The sequence below is a fragment of the Neovison vison genome, chromosome X (assembly GCF_020171115.1).
Source record: "Neovison vison isolate M4711 chromosome X, ASM_NN_V1, whole genome shotgun sequence".
Classification (NCBI taxonomy): domain Eukaryota; kingdom Metazoa; phylum Chordata; class Mammalia; order Carnivora; family Mustelidae; genus Neogale; species Neogale vison.
In genome coordinates this window covers 84,840,990-84,856,968 of record NC_058105.1, presented here as the reverse complement: position 1 = coordinate 84,856,968, position 15,979 = coordinate 84,840,990, and positions in this window count along the sequence as shown.

The following is a 15,979-nucleotide window of genomic DNA, read 5'->3' as shown; positions in this document are numbered from 1 at the left end:
CTAGAACTTGTACAGGAATTCAGTAAAGTGTCAGGATATAAAATCAATGCACAGAAATTAGTTGCATTTCTCTACACCAACAACAAGACAGAAGAAAGAGAAAATAAGGAGTCAGTCCCATTTACAATTGCACCCCAAACTATAAGATACCTAGGAATAAACCTAACCAAAAAGGCTAAGAATCTATACTCAGAAAACTGTAAAGTACTCATGAAAGAAATTGAGGAAGACACAACGAAATGGAAAAAGGTTCCATGCTTCTGGATTGGAAGAATAAATATTGTGAAAATGTCTTTGCTACCTAAAGCAATCTGTACATTTAATGCAATTCCTATCAAAATACCATCTTTTTTTTTTTCAAAGAAGGGAACAAATAATCCTAAAATTTATATGGAACCAGAAAAGACCTCGAATAGCCAAAGGAATATTGAAAAAGAAAGCCAAAGTTGGTGGCATCACAATTCAGGACTTCAAGCTCTATTACAAAGCTGTCATCATCAAGATAGCATGGTACCGGCACAAAAATGGACACATAGACCAATGGAACAGAATAGAGAGCCCAAAAATAGACCCTCAACTCTATGGTCAATTAATCTTTGACAAAGCAGGAAAGAATGTCCAATGGAAAAAAGACAGCCTATTCAATAAATGGTTGGGAAAATTGGACAGCCACATGCAGAAAAATGAAATTGGACCATTTCCTTACACCACTCATGAAAATAGACTCAAAGTAGATGACTTCAGCCACAGCAACATCTTCCTAGGAATATCGCCAAAGGCAATGGAAGCAAGGGCAAAATGAACTATTGGGATTTTTTTTTCCCCCAATTTATTTATTTTCAGAAAAACAGTATTCATTATTTTTTCACCACACCCAGTGCTCCATGCAAGCTGTGCCCTCTATAATACCCACCACCTGGTACCCCAACCTCCCACCCCCCCGCCACTTCAAACCCCTCAGACTGTTTTTCAGAGTCCATAGTCTCTCATGGTTCACCTCCCCTTCCAATTTACCCAAATTCCCTACTACTCTCTAACGCCCCTTGTCCTCCATGCTATTGGTTATGCTCCACAAATGAGTGAAACCATATGATAATTGACTCTCTCTGCTTGACTGATTTCACTCAGCATAATCTCTTCCAGTCCCGTCCATGTTGCTACAAAAGTTGGATATTCGTCCTTTCTGATGGAGGCATAATACTCCATAGTGTATATGGACCACATCTTCCTTATCCATTCATCCGTTGAAGGGCATCTTGGTTCTTTCCATAGTTTGGCGACTGTGGCCATTGCTGCTATAAACATTGGGGTACAGATGGCCCTTCTTTTCACGACATCTGTATCTTTGGGGTAAATACCCAGGAGTGCAATTGCAGGGTCGTAGGGAAGCTCTATTTTTAATTTCTTGAGGAATCTCCACACTGTTCTCCAAAGAGGCTGCACCAACTTGCATTCCCACCAACAGTGGAAGAGGGTTCCCCGTTCTCCACATCCTCTCCAACACATGTTGTTTCCTGTTTTGTTAATTTTGACCATTCTAACTGGTGTAAGGTGATATCTCAATGTGGTTTTAATTTGAATCTCCCTGAGGGCTAATGATGATGAGCATTTTTTCATGTGTCTGATAGCCATTTGTATTTCTTGATTGGAGAAGTGTCTGTTCATATCTTCTATATCTTCTGCCCATTTTTTGATGTGTTTGTCTGTTTCGTGTGGGTTGAGTTTGAGGAGTTCATTATAGATCCTGGATATCAACCTTTTGTCTGTACTGTCATTTGCAAATATCTTCTCCCATTCCGTGGGTTGCCTCTTTGTTTTTTTGACTGTTTCCTTTGCTGTGCAGAAGCTTTTGATTTTGATGAAGTCCCAGAAGTCTATTTTCGCTTTTGTTTCCTTTGCCTTTGGAGACGTATCTTGAAAGAAGTTGCTGTGGCGGATATCGAAGAGATTACTGCCTATGTTCTCCTCTAAGATTCTGATAGATTCCTGTCTCACGTTGAGGTCTTTTATCCATTTTGAGTTGATCTTTGTGTACGGTGTAAGAGAATGGTCGAGTTTCATTCTTCTACATATAGCTGTCCAGTTTTCCCAGCACCATTTATTGAAGAGACTGTCTTTTTTCCACTGTATATTTTTTCCTGTTTTGTCGAAGATTAATTGACCATAGAGTTGAGGGTCCATATCAGGGCTCTCTACTCTGTTCCACTGGTCTATGTGTCTGTTTTTATGCCAGTACCATGCTGTCTTGGTGATCACAGCTTTGTAATAAAGCTTGAAATCAGGTAAGGTGATGCCGCCAGCTTTATTTTTGTTTTTCAACGTTTCCTTAGCGATTCGGGGTCTCTTCTGATTCCATACAAATTTTTGGATTATTTGCTCCAGCTCTTTGAAGAATGCCGGTGGAATTTTGATCGGAATGGCATTAAAAGTATAGATTGCTCTAGGCAGTATAGACATTTTAACGATGTTTATTCTTCCGATCCAAGAGCATGGAATGGTCTTCCATCTTTTTGTGTCTTCTTCAATTTCTTTCATGAGTGTTCTATAGTTCCTCAAGTATAGATCCTTTACCTCTTTAGTTAGGTTTATTCCCAGGTATCTTATGGTTCTTGGTGCTATAGTAAATGGAATCGATTCTCTAATTTCCCTTTCTGTATTTTCCTTGTTAGTGTATAAGAAAGCCACTGATTTCTGCACATTGACTTTGTATCCTGCCACGCTGCTGAATTGCTGTATGAGTTCTAGTAGTTTGGGGGTGGAGTCTTTTGGGTTTTCCATATAAAGAATCATGTCATCTGCGAAGAGAGAGAGTTTGACTTCTTCATTACCAATTTGGATACCTTTTATTTCTCTCTGTTGTCTGATTGCTGTTGCTAGGACTTCTAATACTATGTTGAACAAGAGTGGTGAAAGTGGGCATCCTTGTCTTGTTCCTGATCTCAACGGGAAGGCTGCAAGCTTTTTCCCATTGAGGATGATATTTGCTGTGGGTCTTTCATAGATAGATTTGATGAGGTTCAGGAATGTTCCCTCTATCCCTATACTTTGAAGCGTTTTAATCAGGAACGGATGTTGGATTTTGTCAAATGCTTTTTCTGCATCAATTGAGAGGACCATGTGGTTCTTCTCTCTTCTCCTATTAATTTGTTGTATCACATTGATTGATTTACGAATGTTGAACCATCCTTGTAGCCCAGGGATGAATCCCACCTGATCATGGTGGATAATCTTTTTAATGTGTTGTTGGATCCTGTTGGCTAGGATCTTGTTGAGAATCTTAGCATCCATATTCATCAGTGACATTGGTCTGAAATTCTCCTTTTTGGTATGGTCCTTGCCTGGTTTGGGGATCAGGGTAATGCTGGCTTCATAGAAAGAGTCTGGAAGTTTTCCTTCTGCTTCAATTTTTTGAAACAGCTTCAGGAGAATAGGTGTTATTTCTTCTTGGAAGGTTTGGTAGAATTCCCCAGGGAATCCGTCAGGTCCTGGGCTCTTGTTTTTTGGGAGATTTTTGATCACTGCTTCAATCTCGTTATTAGATATCGGTCTATTCAGGTTGTCGGTTTCTTCCTGGTTCAATTTTGGTAGTTTATATTTTTCCAGGAATGCATCCATTTCATCAAGGTTGCTAAGCTTATTGGCATATAACTGTTCGTAGTAACTTCTGATGATTGTTTCTACTTCCTTGGTGTTAGTTGTGATCTCTCCCCTTTCATTCATAATTTTATGAATTTGGGATTTCTCTCTTTTCTTTTGGATTAGTGTAGCCAGTGGCTTATCGATCTTATTGATTCTTTCAAAAAACCAGCTTCTAGTTTCATTGATACGTTCTACTGTATCTCTGGTTTCTCCCTCATTGATCTCAGCTCTAATCTTGATGATTTCCCTTCTTATGTGTGGAGTTGGTTTGATTTGTTGTTGATCCTCCAGTTCTTTAAGGTGTAGAGACAGCTGGTGTGTTCTGGATTTTTCAATTTTTTTGAGCAAGGCTTGGATGGCTATATATTTTCCCCTTAGGACCGCCTTTGCTGTATCCCATAGGTTTTGGACCGAAGTGTCTTCATTCTCATTGGTTTCCATGAATTGTTTCAGTTCTTCTTTGATCTCCTGGTTGATCCAAGCATTCTTAAGCAAGGTGGTCTTTAGCTTCCAGGTGTTTGAGTTCCTTCGGAACTTTTCCTTGTGATTGAGCTCCAGTTTCAAAGCATTGTGATCTGAGAATATGCAGGGAATAATCTCAGTCTTTTGGTATCGGCTGAGTCCTGATTTGTGACCCAGTATGTGGTCTATTCTGGAGAAGGTTCCGTGTGCACTTGAGAAGAATGAGTATTCTGCTGTTTTAGGGTGGAATGTTCTGTATATATCTATGAGGTCCATCTGGTCCAATGTGTCGTTCAATGCTCTTGTTTCTTTATTGATTTTCTGCTTCGATGATCTGTCTAATTCTGAAAGAGGCGTGTTAAGATCACCTACGATTAGTGTATTCATATCAATATGACTCTTTATCTTGATTAACAGTTTTCTTAAGTAATTGGCTGCTCCCATATTGGGAGCATAGATATTTACAATTGTTAGATCATCTTGGTGGATAGTCCCTTTAAGGATTATGTAGTGTCCTTCTGTATCTCTGACTACAGTCTTTAGTTTGAACTCTAATTTATCTGATATGAGAATCGCTACCCCAGCCTTCTTTTGAGTCCCATTGGCATGAAAGATGCTTCTCCACCCCTTCACTTTCAGTCTGCGTGTATCTTTAGGTTCAAAATGGGTCTCTTGTAGACAGCATATGGATGGGTCCTGTCGTTTTATCCAATCTGCAACCCTGTGCCGTTTTATGGGTGCATTGAGGCCATTCACATTGAGAGTGATTATTGATAGATACGTTTTTATTGACATCGAGTTACCTTTGAAGTCTTTCTTTCTGTAGACTGTCTCTATATTTCTGTTCAATGCTATTCTTGGGATTTTTCCTCTTTTATAGAACCCCCCTTAATATTTCCTGCAGTATCGGCTTGGTGGTTGCATAGTCTTTTAAGTCTTGCCGGTCTTGGAAACTCTTTATCTCTCCATCCATTTTGAATGTCAGTCTTGCTGGATAAAGTATTCTTGGCTGCATGTTCTTCTCATTTAGTGCCCTGAATATATCTTGCCAGCCTCTTCTGGCTTGCCAGGTCTCTGTGGACAGGTCTGACGTTATTCTGATGGGCTTCCCTCTGTAAGTAAGGAGCCTCTTTGCCCTGGCGGCTTTCAAGAGATTATACCTACAATTATAATTTCTCAATTTGACTATCAGGTGTCGTGATGTTTTTTTGGAGTGTATAATCTTGGGTGGAGACCGTTCAGCCTCTAGTACATGGACGCTGGTTTCATTCGCGAGATTCGGAAAGTTTTCATGAAGGACTTGTTCCACGACATCTTCTAGACTTCTTTCTTTCTCCTCCCCTTCAGGAATTCCAATAATTCTGACGTTGGAACGCTTCATGGCATCACTTATTTCCCTAATTCTGCTTTCGTGGGATCTAAGCTGTTTGTTCCAGGCTTCCTCCTGATCCTTTCTCTCTATCTGTTTGTCTTCCAGATCACTAATTCTATCTTCTGTCTCAGTTACCCTAGCTTTGAGAGAGTTTAGATTGGATTGGAACTCATTGAGAGCATTGTGGACCTCCTCCCTGGTAGCTTTAAGCTCCGCCCTAACATTGTGAACATCCTGTCTGGTCGCTTTCAGTTCGGCTCTAATCAATTCTGTTTGGTCATCCATGGCTTTCTCCAACCTAGCTATTGCCTGGATAATTGTTAGCCTGAATTCTCTTTCCGACATATTGTCTATGTTGATAGCCGTTAGCTCTGTTGCGGAAGGTCCATCCTCTGTATTTTTCTTCTGTTGGGCATTCCTCCTCCTAGTCATTTTGGTGGGAGAAGACTGAACAGATGTAGCTGGATGTATCAACTCTGGTGCAGTCAAGGTGCACCCTGGAACACTTCCTGATCTCCGTCTCAGAAGCCTCAGTCTGGGTGCAGAAGCTGAATAAATTCCCCCTTGGATGCTGGCAGTGCAGGTTCCAAGTTAAAGACCCTGGGGGCGCAGGATCTTTTGCTCGTCCCCAAAGCCAAGGCAGTGGCGGCTGTCTGGGAGCTCCTGACCGCCAGAGAGGTTCCAAGCAGCGATCGCACACTGAGATTTTGCCGCTGGCCGGGGCTGGGAGTGCCCGGCTTGCGCGCACCTCTTTTCAGAGGCGGCTGTGGGTCGGGCGCGCGTCTGGGGCACTGAGAACGGGGCGCTGGTCCGTAAGCCGCAGGCTGGGCTTTTGCGCGCCTCTGTCTGGGGAAGAGTTTCGCGGGCGCGAGGCTTAGACTTTGAAACAATGGCCCGGGTCAAGAAGCGCCCCAGGGCCTTAGAAACCCAGGAGAGCTGGAGCGACGTGCACGCGCATCTCAAGCTTTGTGGTAGGGCTAGCGCGCGTTCTGCAGACCGGCTCCCATCCCCTCACAGGAGCCGGAACCCCACGCTCTGGGGCACACTGGCGGCTTAGGGACCAGGAGCCGGTTTCTCCGCCGCACTCTCTCTGCCTCCGCGCCGGGGAGGCCGTCTGGGACCGGGGACTCAAGCCCCTGTCCCTAGCCGCCCCGATTCCCACAGTTTGCCCCCGCGATCCTTTGCTCTTTTGGAGTGCTTTCAACCAGTCTCCGAGTTAATGCTGGTCCCCAGACGCAGGGCACTCTCGCTCGTATCGGGGTATTACTTTTGCACCGGTCGCCTCTGGTGGCTCCCTCCCCCTTTTGTTTATCTTCCGATATCAGTCCTCTGTTCCCATTCCGCTTTACCTGCTCACTGGCGTCTTCTGCCCCTGTAGAGATCCAGACGTGTATAATTCTGATCTCAGGCTGATTTCATGGGTGATCAGAGTTCTTTGGTAGGTAATCAGCTCACTTTGGGGTACCAGCTGAAAAGACGCCTCTTCCTAGTACCCCGCCATCTTGTCCCCCCCTTAAGATTCGAACTATTGGGATTTTATCAAGATCAAAAGCTTTGGCACATCAAAGGACACAGTTAACAAAACCAAAAGACAACTGACAGAATGGGAGAAGATATTTGCAAACGACATATCAGATAAAGGACTAGTGTCCAAAATCTATAAAGAACTTAGCAAACTCAACACCCAAAGAACAAGTAATTCAATCAAGAAATGGGAAGAAGACATCAACAGACATTTCTGCAAAAAAGACATCCAGGTGGCCAACAGACACATGAAAAAGTGCTCCACATCACTTGGCATCAGGGAAATACAAATCAAAACCACAATGAGAAATCACCTCACCCCAGTCAGAATGGCTAAAATTAACAAGTCAGGAAATAACAGATGCTGGCGAGGATGTGGAGAAAGGGGAACCATCCTACACTGTTGGTGGGATGCAAGCTTATGCAACCACTCTGGAAAACAGCTTGGACGTTTCTAAAAATGTTGAAAATAGAGCTACCCTATGACCCAGCAATTGCACTACTGTGTATTTACCCTAAAGATGCAAACGTAGTGATCCGAAGGGGCACGTGCACCCAAATGTTTGTAGCAGCAATGTCTACAATAGCCAAACTATGGAAAGAACCTAGATGTCCATCAACAGATGAATGGATAAAGAAGATGTGTTATATATAAACAATGGAATACTATGCAGCCATCAAAAGAAATGAAATCTTGCCATTTGCGAAAACATGGATGGAACTAGAGAGTATCATGCTTAGTGAAATAAGTCAATCGAAGAAAGACAACTATCATATGATCTCCCTGACATGAGGAAGTGGAGATGCATAACATGGGGGGTTAAGGGGGTAGGAGAAGAATCAATGAAACAAGATGGGATTGGGAAGGAGACAAACCATAAGTAACTATTAATCTCGCAAAACAATCTGAGGGTTGCTGTGGGGAGGAGAGTTGGAGGGGGGGGTGGTGTTATGGACATTGGGGAGGGTATTTGCTAAGGTGACTCCTATGAAGTGTATAAACCTGGCGATTCACAGACCTGTACCCCTAGGGATAAAAATATATTGTATGTTTATAAAAAATTTAAAAAAATTATATTAAAAATATCCCAAAAAAAGAGCTCAGGACCTGACAGATTCCCTGGGGAATTCTACCAACCTTTCAAAGAAGAAGTAACACCTATTCTCCTGAAGCTGTTTCAAGAAATTGAAGCAGAAGGAAAACTTCCTGACTCTTTTTATGAAGCCAGCATTACCCTGATCCCCAAACCAAGCAAAGACCCCACCAAAAAGGAGAATTTCAAACCAATATCCCTGATGAATATGAGTGCTAATATTCTCAACAAGATCCTAGCAAACAGGATCAAACAGCACATTAAAAAGATTATCCACCATGTCCAGGTGGGTTTCATCCTTGCCTTACAAGGATGGTTCTACATTTGCAAATCAAACAATGTGATAGAACAAATCAATAAGAGAAGAGAGAAGAACCACATGGTCCTCTCAATTGATGCAGAAAAAGCATTTGACAAAATCCAGTATCCATTCCTGATTAAAACGTAGGGATAGAGGGAATATTTCTGAACTTTATAAAATCTACCTATAAAGACCCACAGCAAATATCATCCTCAATGGGGAAGAACTGACAGCCTTTCCGTTGAGATCAGGAACACGACAAGAATGCTCACTCTCACCACTCTTGTTCAACATAGTATTAGAAGTCCTAGCAACAGCAATCAGACAACAAAGGGAAATAAAAGGTATCCAAATTGGCAATGAAGAAGTCAAACTCTCTCTCTTCGCAGATGACATGATATTTTATATGGAAAACCGAAAGACTCCACCTGAAAAGTACTAGAACTCATACAGCAATTCAGTAATGTGGCAGGATACAAAGTCACTGCACAGAAATCAGTTGCTTTCTTATACACTAACAATGAAAATACAGAAAGGGAAATTAGAGAATCGATTCCATTTACTATAGCACCAAGAACCATAAGATACCTGGGAATAAACCTGACCAAAGAGGTAAAGCACCCGTACTTGAGGAACTACAGAACACTCATGAAAGAAATCAAAAAAGACAAAAAAGATGGAAGACCATTCCATGCTGTTGGATAAGAAGAATAAACATTGTTAAAATGTCTATACTGCCTAGTGCAATCTATACTTTGAATGCCATTCTAATAAAAATTCCACCGGTATTTTTAAAAGAGTTGGAGCAAATAATCCAAAAAATTTGTATGGAATCAGAAGAGACCCTGAATTGCTAAAGAAATGTTGATAAAACAACAAAACAAAACTGGGGGCACCACGTTACCTGATTTTAAGCTTTACTACAAAGCTGTGCTCACCAAGACAGCATGGTACTGGCATAAAAACAGACACATAAAGCAGTGGAACAGAGTAGAGAGCCCAGATATGGACCTTCAAATCTATGGTCAAATAATCTTCAACAAAGTAGGGAAAAATATACAGTGGAAAAAAGACAGTCTCTTCAATAAATGCTGCTGGGAAAATTGGACAGCTGTACATAGAAGAATGAAACTCGACCATTTTCTTACACAGTATACAAAGATAAACTCGAATTGGATAAAAGACCTCAATGTGAGGCAGGAATTCATCAGAATCCTAGAGGAGAACATAGGCAGTAACCTCTTCGATATCAGCCACAGCAACTTCTTTCTAGATATGTCTTCAAAGGCAAAGGAAACAAAAGTGAAAATAAACTTTTGGGACTTCATCAAAATCAAAAGCTTCTGCACAGCAAAGGAAACAGTCAAGAAAACCAAGAGGCAGCCCACGGAATGGGAGAAGATATTTGCAAATGACAGTAGACTAAAGGTTGATATTAAGGATCTATAGAGAACTTCTCAAACTCAACACACACAAAAGAGATAATCATGTGAAAAAATGGGTGAAGACATGAACAGATACTTCTCCAATGAAGACATGCAGGTGGCTATCAGACACATGAAAATATATTCATCATCTCTAGCCCTCAGGGAGATTCAAATTAAAACCACATTGAGATATCACCTTACACCAGTTAGAATGGCCAAAATTAGCAAGACAGGAAACAACATGTGTTGGAGAGGATGTGGAGAAAGGTGAACCCTCTTACACTGTTGGTGGGAATGCAAGTTGGTGCAGCCTCTTTGGAGAACAGTGTGGAGATTCCTCAAGAAATTAAAAATAGAACTTCTCTATGACCCTGCAATTGCACTCCTGGGTATTTACCCCAAAGACACAGATGTCGTGAATAGAACGGCCATCTGTACCCCAATGTTTATAGCAGCAATGGCCACGGTCACCAAACTGTGGAAAGAACCAAGATGCCCTTCCACTGATGAATGGATAAGGAAGATGTGTTCCATATACACTATGGAGTATTATGCCTCCTTCAGAAAGGACGAATACCCAACTTTTGTAGCAACATGGACGGGACTGGAAGAGATTATGCTGAGTGAAATAAGTCAAGCAGAGAGAGTCAATTATCATATGGTTTCACTTATTTGTGGAGCATAACAAATAGCATGGAGTACATGAGGAGTTAGAGAGGAGAAGGGAGTTGGGGGAAATTGGAAGGGGAGGTGAACCATGAGAGACTATGGACTCTTCACTTTTTGTTCTAACACTTCCTGTGTCTTTGAGTGTGTTTCTTGAAGACAATATGTAGTCATCTTATTCCTTTGCCATTTTGACACTTTCAAATTTATATTAAGAAGTCATAAACCATGTCTTATGTTATTTTTTATTTAACCTACTATTTACCCTTGTGCTTTTATCCCTTATTCCTTTTTTTCCTAGAAATCTTCTTCATAAAGAAATTAGAGAAATACCTACATTATTTAACTTCTTACAACAGGAGATGTAGAGGAGAAGGGAGTTGATGGAAATTGGAAGGGGAAGTGAACCATGAGAGACTATGAACTCTGAAAAACAATCTGAGGGTTTTGAAGGGGCAGGGGATGGGAGGTTTGGGGAGCCAGGTGGTGGGTGTTATGGAAGGCACATATTGCATGGAGTACTGGGTGTGGTGCATAAACAGTGAATTCTCTTACACTGAAAAGAAATTTTAAAAAAAAAGAATGTACATTTAAATCTAAAGTCACAGGACGCCTGGCTGCCTCAATCAGTGGAGCAAGCTTCATTAAAGCGTTGTAGAATTTCAGAACACATTCTGAATGATTCTATTTGTCCAGAAAGTGCACAATATAAAAAGAAACTCCAATTTAATGAAGTCATAGTTAGATGATTTTTGTGTTACTTGAGGTCAAAAGAATTTCTGGCCTTCATAAGGATTTGTTATTAAGATAAAATAAATTAATACATGTCAAACATCAACAACAGCTCAATAAAATGAAGTCCTTTATTATTATTATTACACTAAATGTGAGGTTCAAGGAAGGGAAGGAGGGGAGGAAGTTTTCCAGGATCATATCTTTTGTAAAGTGAAAATGGTGACTCATGGCTGCTAGAACACTGTCCAACTCCCTGTGCCCTGGAAGGAAATCAAAATGGTACAAAGGAATCTTGAGAGTTTTACTCTGTCCTTTTTGGGCTTAGCACGGCCTCACTACTCATTGAAGTTGGAAGCCCAACATGGCTGAGATGGGGGACCTTTCTTAGACTCTTTTGCTATTTTTAGTTCCGAGAAATAAAAATAGCTCATCACTTCTGGCATTCACTTGGACTTTCTACCTACCCCAAGAAATACTGAGATCATTTCCTTTATTTGATAAAGTGTAGATGTCTATAAAATGCAAACCATTCTTATTTTTTAAGTAACCAGGTATTTCCCTTCAGGTACGGTCCCTTGAAGACAGATGCGAGGGTTGAAGAGGGGCTTTCCATCCATAAAAATCCCTGGTAACAAGCCTACCAATCACAGACTCAACCATGGAACCATCAGTATCCACAGGATGCTGTTACACTCCCATATGACCATGATCATGGAGGCAATCTTATTAGACAGGAGAAGGGTTTTACCTGCCAAAACCAGGTGGAAAAGGTGCCTGGTCCTTCAAATGAACAGAAAACAAATGCAAAGCTACATGCCACATGATGAAGAAGGCAAATATGACACCACAAAAAGATACTAATAGAGTTCTAGTAACCAACCATAAAGAAATGGGTGGGGGGAAAAATGGAGATGTATAAATAAACTGCTTGACAAATAATTCAAAATAATTGTCTTAAAATAACTCAACAGGCCACAAGAGAACATGGATATACAGCTAAATGAAATCAGGGAAACAATATATAAAGAAAATGAGATTAATAAAGGAAGAAAAGCCATAAAAAAGAATCAAACAGAAATCCTGGAGATGAAGAATACAGTTACTGAACTGAAAAATGCAATGAAGAGATTAAACAGTTGATATGATTATGCAGAAAAAATAATTATTGGATTCTCTCTAAGATAAGTCATTTGAAATTATCCACTCAGAGGAACAAATAGGAAAAAAAATAATGAAAAAGAATGAAGAAAACCTATTTGAATTATGGAACACTATAAAGTTAATTTTATATGCATTATGTCCCAGAAGGAGCAGGAAAAGAGAGTTCAAAGATGCTTTTAACTGGAGGAGGGCAAGATGGCAGAAGTGTAGCGGACCTCATTTCATCTGGTCCCATGAATTTAGCTGGCTATCTATCAAACCATTCTGAACACCCACGAATTCAGTCAGAGGTATAAGAAAATTATATGTGGAAATCTACAACCATAAAAATGATTGCATTTTGCAAGGTAGGATGTGCAGAGTTGTGAATATATGGGAAAATATTGGAAGATAATCAGAGGGGTTATAACCTCCATAGGCTGGCTACCAGAAAGTCATAAAATGGCAGGGCACAAAATCAGAACCCTTAGAAATCTGCTCCAGTGAGAGACATCCCTTTCTGAAAGGGGTTCAAGGAATGGAAAAGGCAGAATTCTAAGTGGTTCACTGTGGTCCCAGAATCCCAGGAGACACAGAAAGATTGGGGGTGCCTGAACCAGTAGAGTATCCAAGCAGCCGAGTAGGGAAATTGGTTATAGTCAGCAAGCTCAGGAGGGCCTATCAGCTCCAGGCACCATAAACTGCAAGCTGGGCCAGTAGGGAGACTGCTCCTTGTCTGAGCACCCAGAAAACAACTGGAATGTGCAGGCCAGTTACCAAATCCCGAGAGGGTCAAAATGGCTGTTCCTATGACCAGGCAACAACTCTCAGGGTGGCAGCAGCCCTGGAAAGGACAGTAAGGTGGCACCCACCCATGACCTGGGAGTAGTGGTACATGGTGTTTGCTTGAGCCCACAACTGCTTGCAGTCACACAGAAATAAAGCGAAGTGTCACTCACAGGCCCTGGGGACGCTCCCCCCCTCAAAGAGTTATAGTGGGGGTGAACCACGGAATTCTGTGGGTTTGGTGCATACACAAGTGGAGAGGGTTTGACCTGGAGGATTTATTGAAGAAGGGAGACCCTGATCCTGTGACTCTGGGTCGGAGATCCTGGCATGGCCATTTTTGCTCTGATCCTCTGAAGAGGCACAGAAAACTGCCAGCGGGGGGTGGTGGTGGTGGTGGTATAAAACACACACACACACATACACACACAGGACCTGCTTCCACTGAGCCCATCCCCCTGACAAGGAGTGGGGCAACTCCAACCTCACAGAGACACCGGGGAAGTCACCCAGCAGGCCCATCTCCCAAAAGACAGACTGGAAGAACAGGTGAATGACAAGCTTATGGATTCCACAAGACCATAAAACTCCAGTGCCAGGGGAAATAATATATTGAGCTCAAGATGTTTCCTCATGACTCGTTTACCCTTCAGGCTAAAATTTTACATTTTTTAACCTTTAACTAATTTCAAGTAGATTCTTATTTCCCAACTTAAGTTTTAAATTCACTTTTTAAATTTTATTTTTCTCACATCTACATTTTATAGATTTATGCCTTATTCTAGTCCTTTTCTCACTCTATTTTATTTTTCTATATATAAGTTGTGCTTTCTTTGCAATTTTAGAATATAGTGTCTTCTAACTTACAAACCAAAATTCAATCAGGAACAAGAAGATCAACCTGCTTTGTCCACCCTGTGAGATTATAATCTTTTTAACCTTTTTATTGTTTTGTTTCAGATTGACTTTTTTTTTTTTTTGTATCTGTGGTGGCTTATGAACACTTCAGTCTTATCTAGGGTGCACTTTGCTTGAGTCGTGGTTGATATTTTGTACTCTGTTTATCTGCTTACCCATCTTTTGCTAGACAGAATGATGAGGAGGAGAAACTCAGAACAAAGAAAAAGACCAGAGGCAACACCCTCTGCCACAGAGCTAATGGATATGGATATAACCAAGATGTGTCAGAGACAGAAGTCAGGATAGGAATTATACAGTTAATGGCTAGGCTTGAAAAAAGCATAAATAACAATTCTAAGTATGGAAATGTGACCTAATCAGGTTGAAATTTAAAATGTTATGAATGAAATGCAGTCTAAATTGGATACTCTAACAGGGTGAATGAGGCAGAAGAGAGAGTAAGTGATCTTACAGGCACTTACAGGCTGATGGAAAGGAAAGAAGTTGAAGAAAAGAGAAACACAGCCAACAACTCATTAATAAAGGCTTTGAGAATTTAATGATATGTTGAAATGAACCAATGTCTGTATTTTTGAGATCCCATAGTGGATGGAGCAGGGACAGCTAGAAAATATATTTGAGAAAATCATGGCTGAGAACTTCCCTAATCTGGAGAAGGAAAAAAGCATCCAGCTCCAAGAGGCAGAAAGGACCTCTCAAAAACCAAGAAAAATAAATCAACACCCCAACATATAATAGTGAAGATTACAAATCTTAGAGCCAAGGAAGCTATCCTAAGAGTGGTTAGAGAGAGAAGATTACTTACATACAAGGAGAAAAACATCTAAATAGCATCAGACCTATCACATAAACCTGGTAGTCCAGAAAGGTAAGATTTATTCAGGGTATTAAATGAACAGGACATGTAGCCAAGAATACTTTATTCATTAACACTGTCATTCAGAATGGACAGAGTGATAAAGAGCTTCCAAGATGAGCAGAAACTGAAAGAAAAAGGGAGATACTGTGAGCAAAGAGAGACCCTAAGGATACCATAGATCAGAAAGAAGCAGAAACAGGGACTTTACAGGCAAGACAATGGCACTAATTTCATATATTTCAATAGTTACCTTGTATGTAACTATTAGTATTAAGCCCCTGGTATTTTACTTACTCAGCTCTCTCCCTGATTGAACCTTCCAAGAAGAAAGAAGACTGTTGTCCAATTTCCCTTAGCTTTCTGCCTAATTCTCATTAGACCCACTTCCTACTTTCACTTGACTCCATTATCTGGTTTCCTTGGAGCTGACTTCCAGACCTATTTGTGTAATGCCACGGGTATGGGTCAGTTGGTTTTCTTTATGCTAAGTTCAGGGCCAGTCCCTGGGTTCATTTTTAAGTTAATGGTGTTTATTTAACAGATAATGGTCATGTGCTTCAGTTTCCAGAGCCTTGGACAAATTTCAGATTTGAATCCAAATGTTGTAACACTGGACTCTCCCTTTGTGTGAGAATACCACCATTGGTATCTCTGCCTGCCATGCTCTGTTGGCTGTGAGGGAGGCAAGTAGTGAAGGACCTCACAAATGAGGACTCTGCTCCCTCCTTCCTGAGTCTGTTTACTAGCTGGAGGGTAGTGGGCATACTCATTAGAAATGAAATTTTCAGGTGACCAAATGTTATTTTAGAAGACTTAATACATACCATTGCTAGAACAGAGTCCCAAGTTTTCTAAGGATATGGTTTCTTGTGAGAGCTAATGTGACCCTGAAGAACTTCCACTGATGTTAGGATATCTTAAAAATAAAAATAGATAATACTTATTGGGACCTAAAATGAATAGCCCTTAAAGGAAGTCTTCTAGTCAGTCTTCCTCATTTTATGGCTACAAAGACAGAGGCCCAAAAAGCAAGTCTGTGTGGCAAAGCAGGGA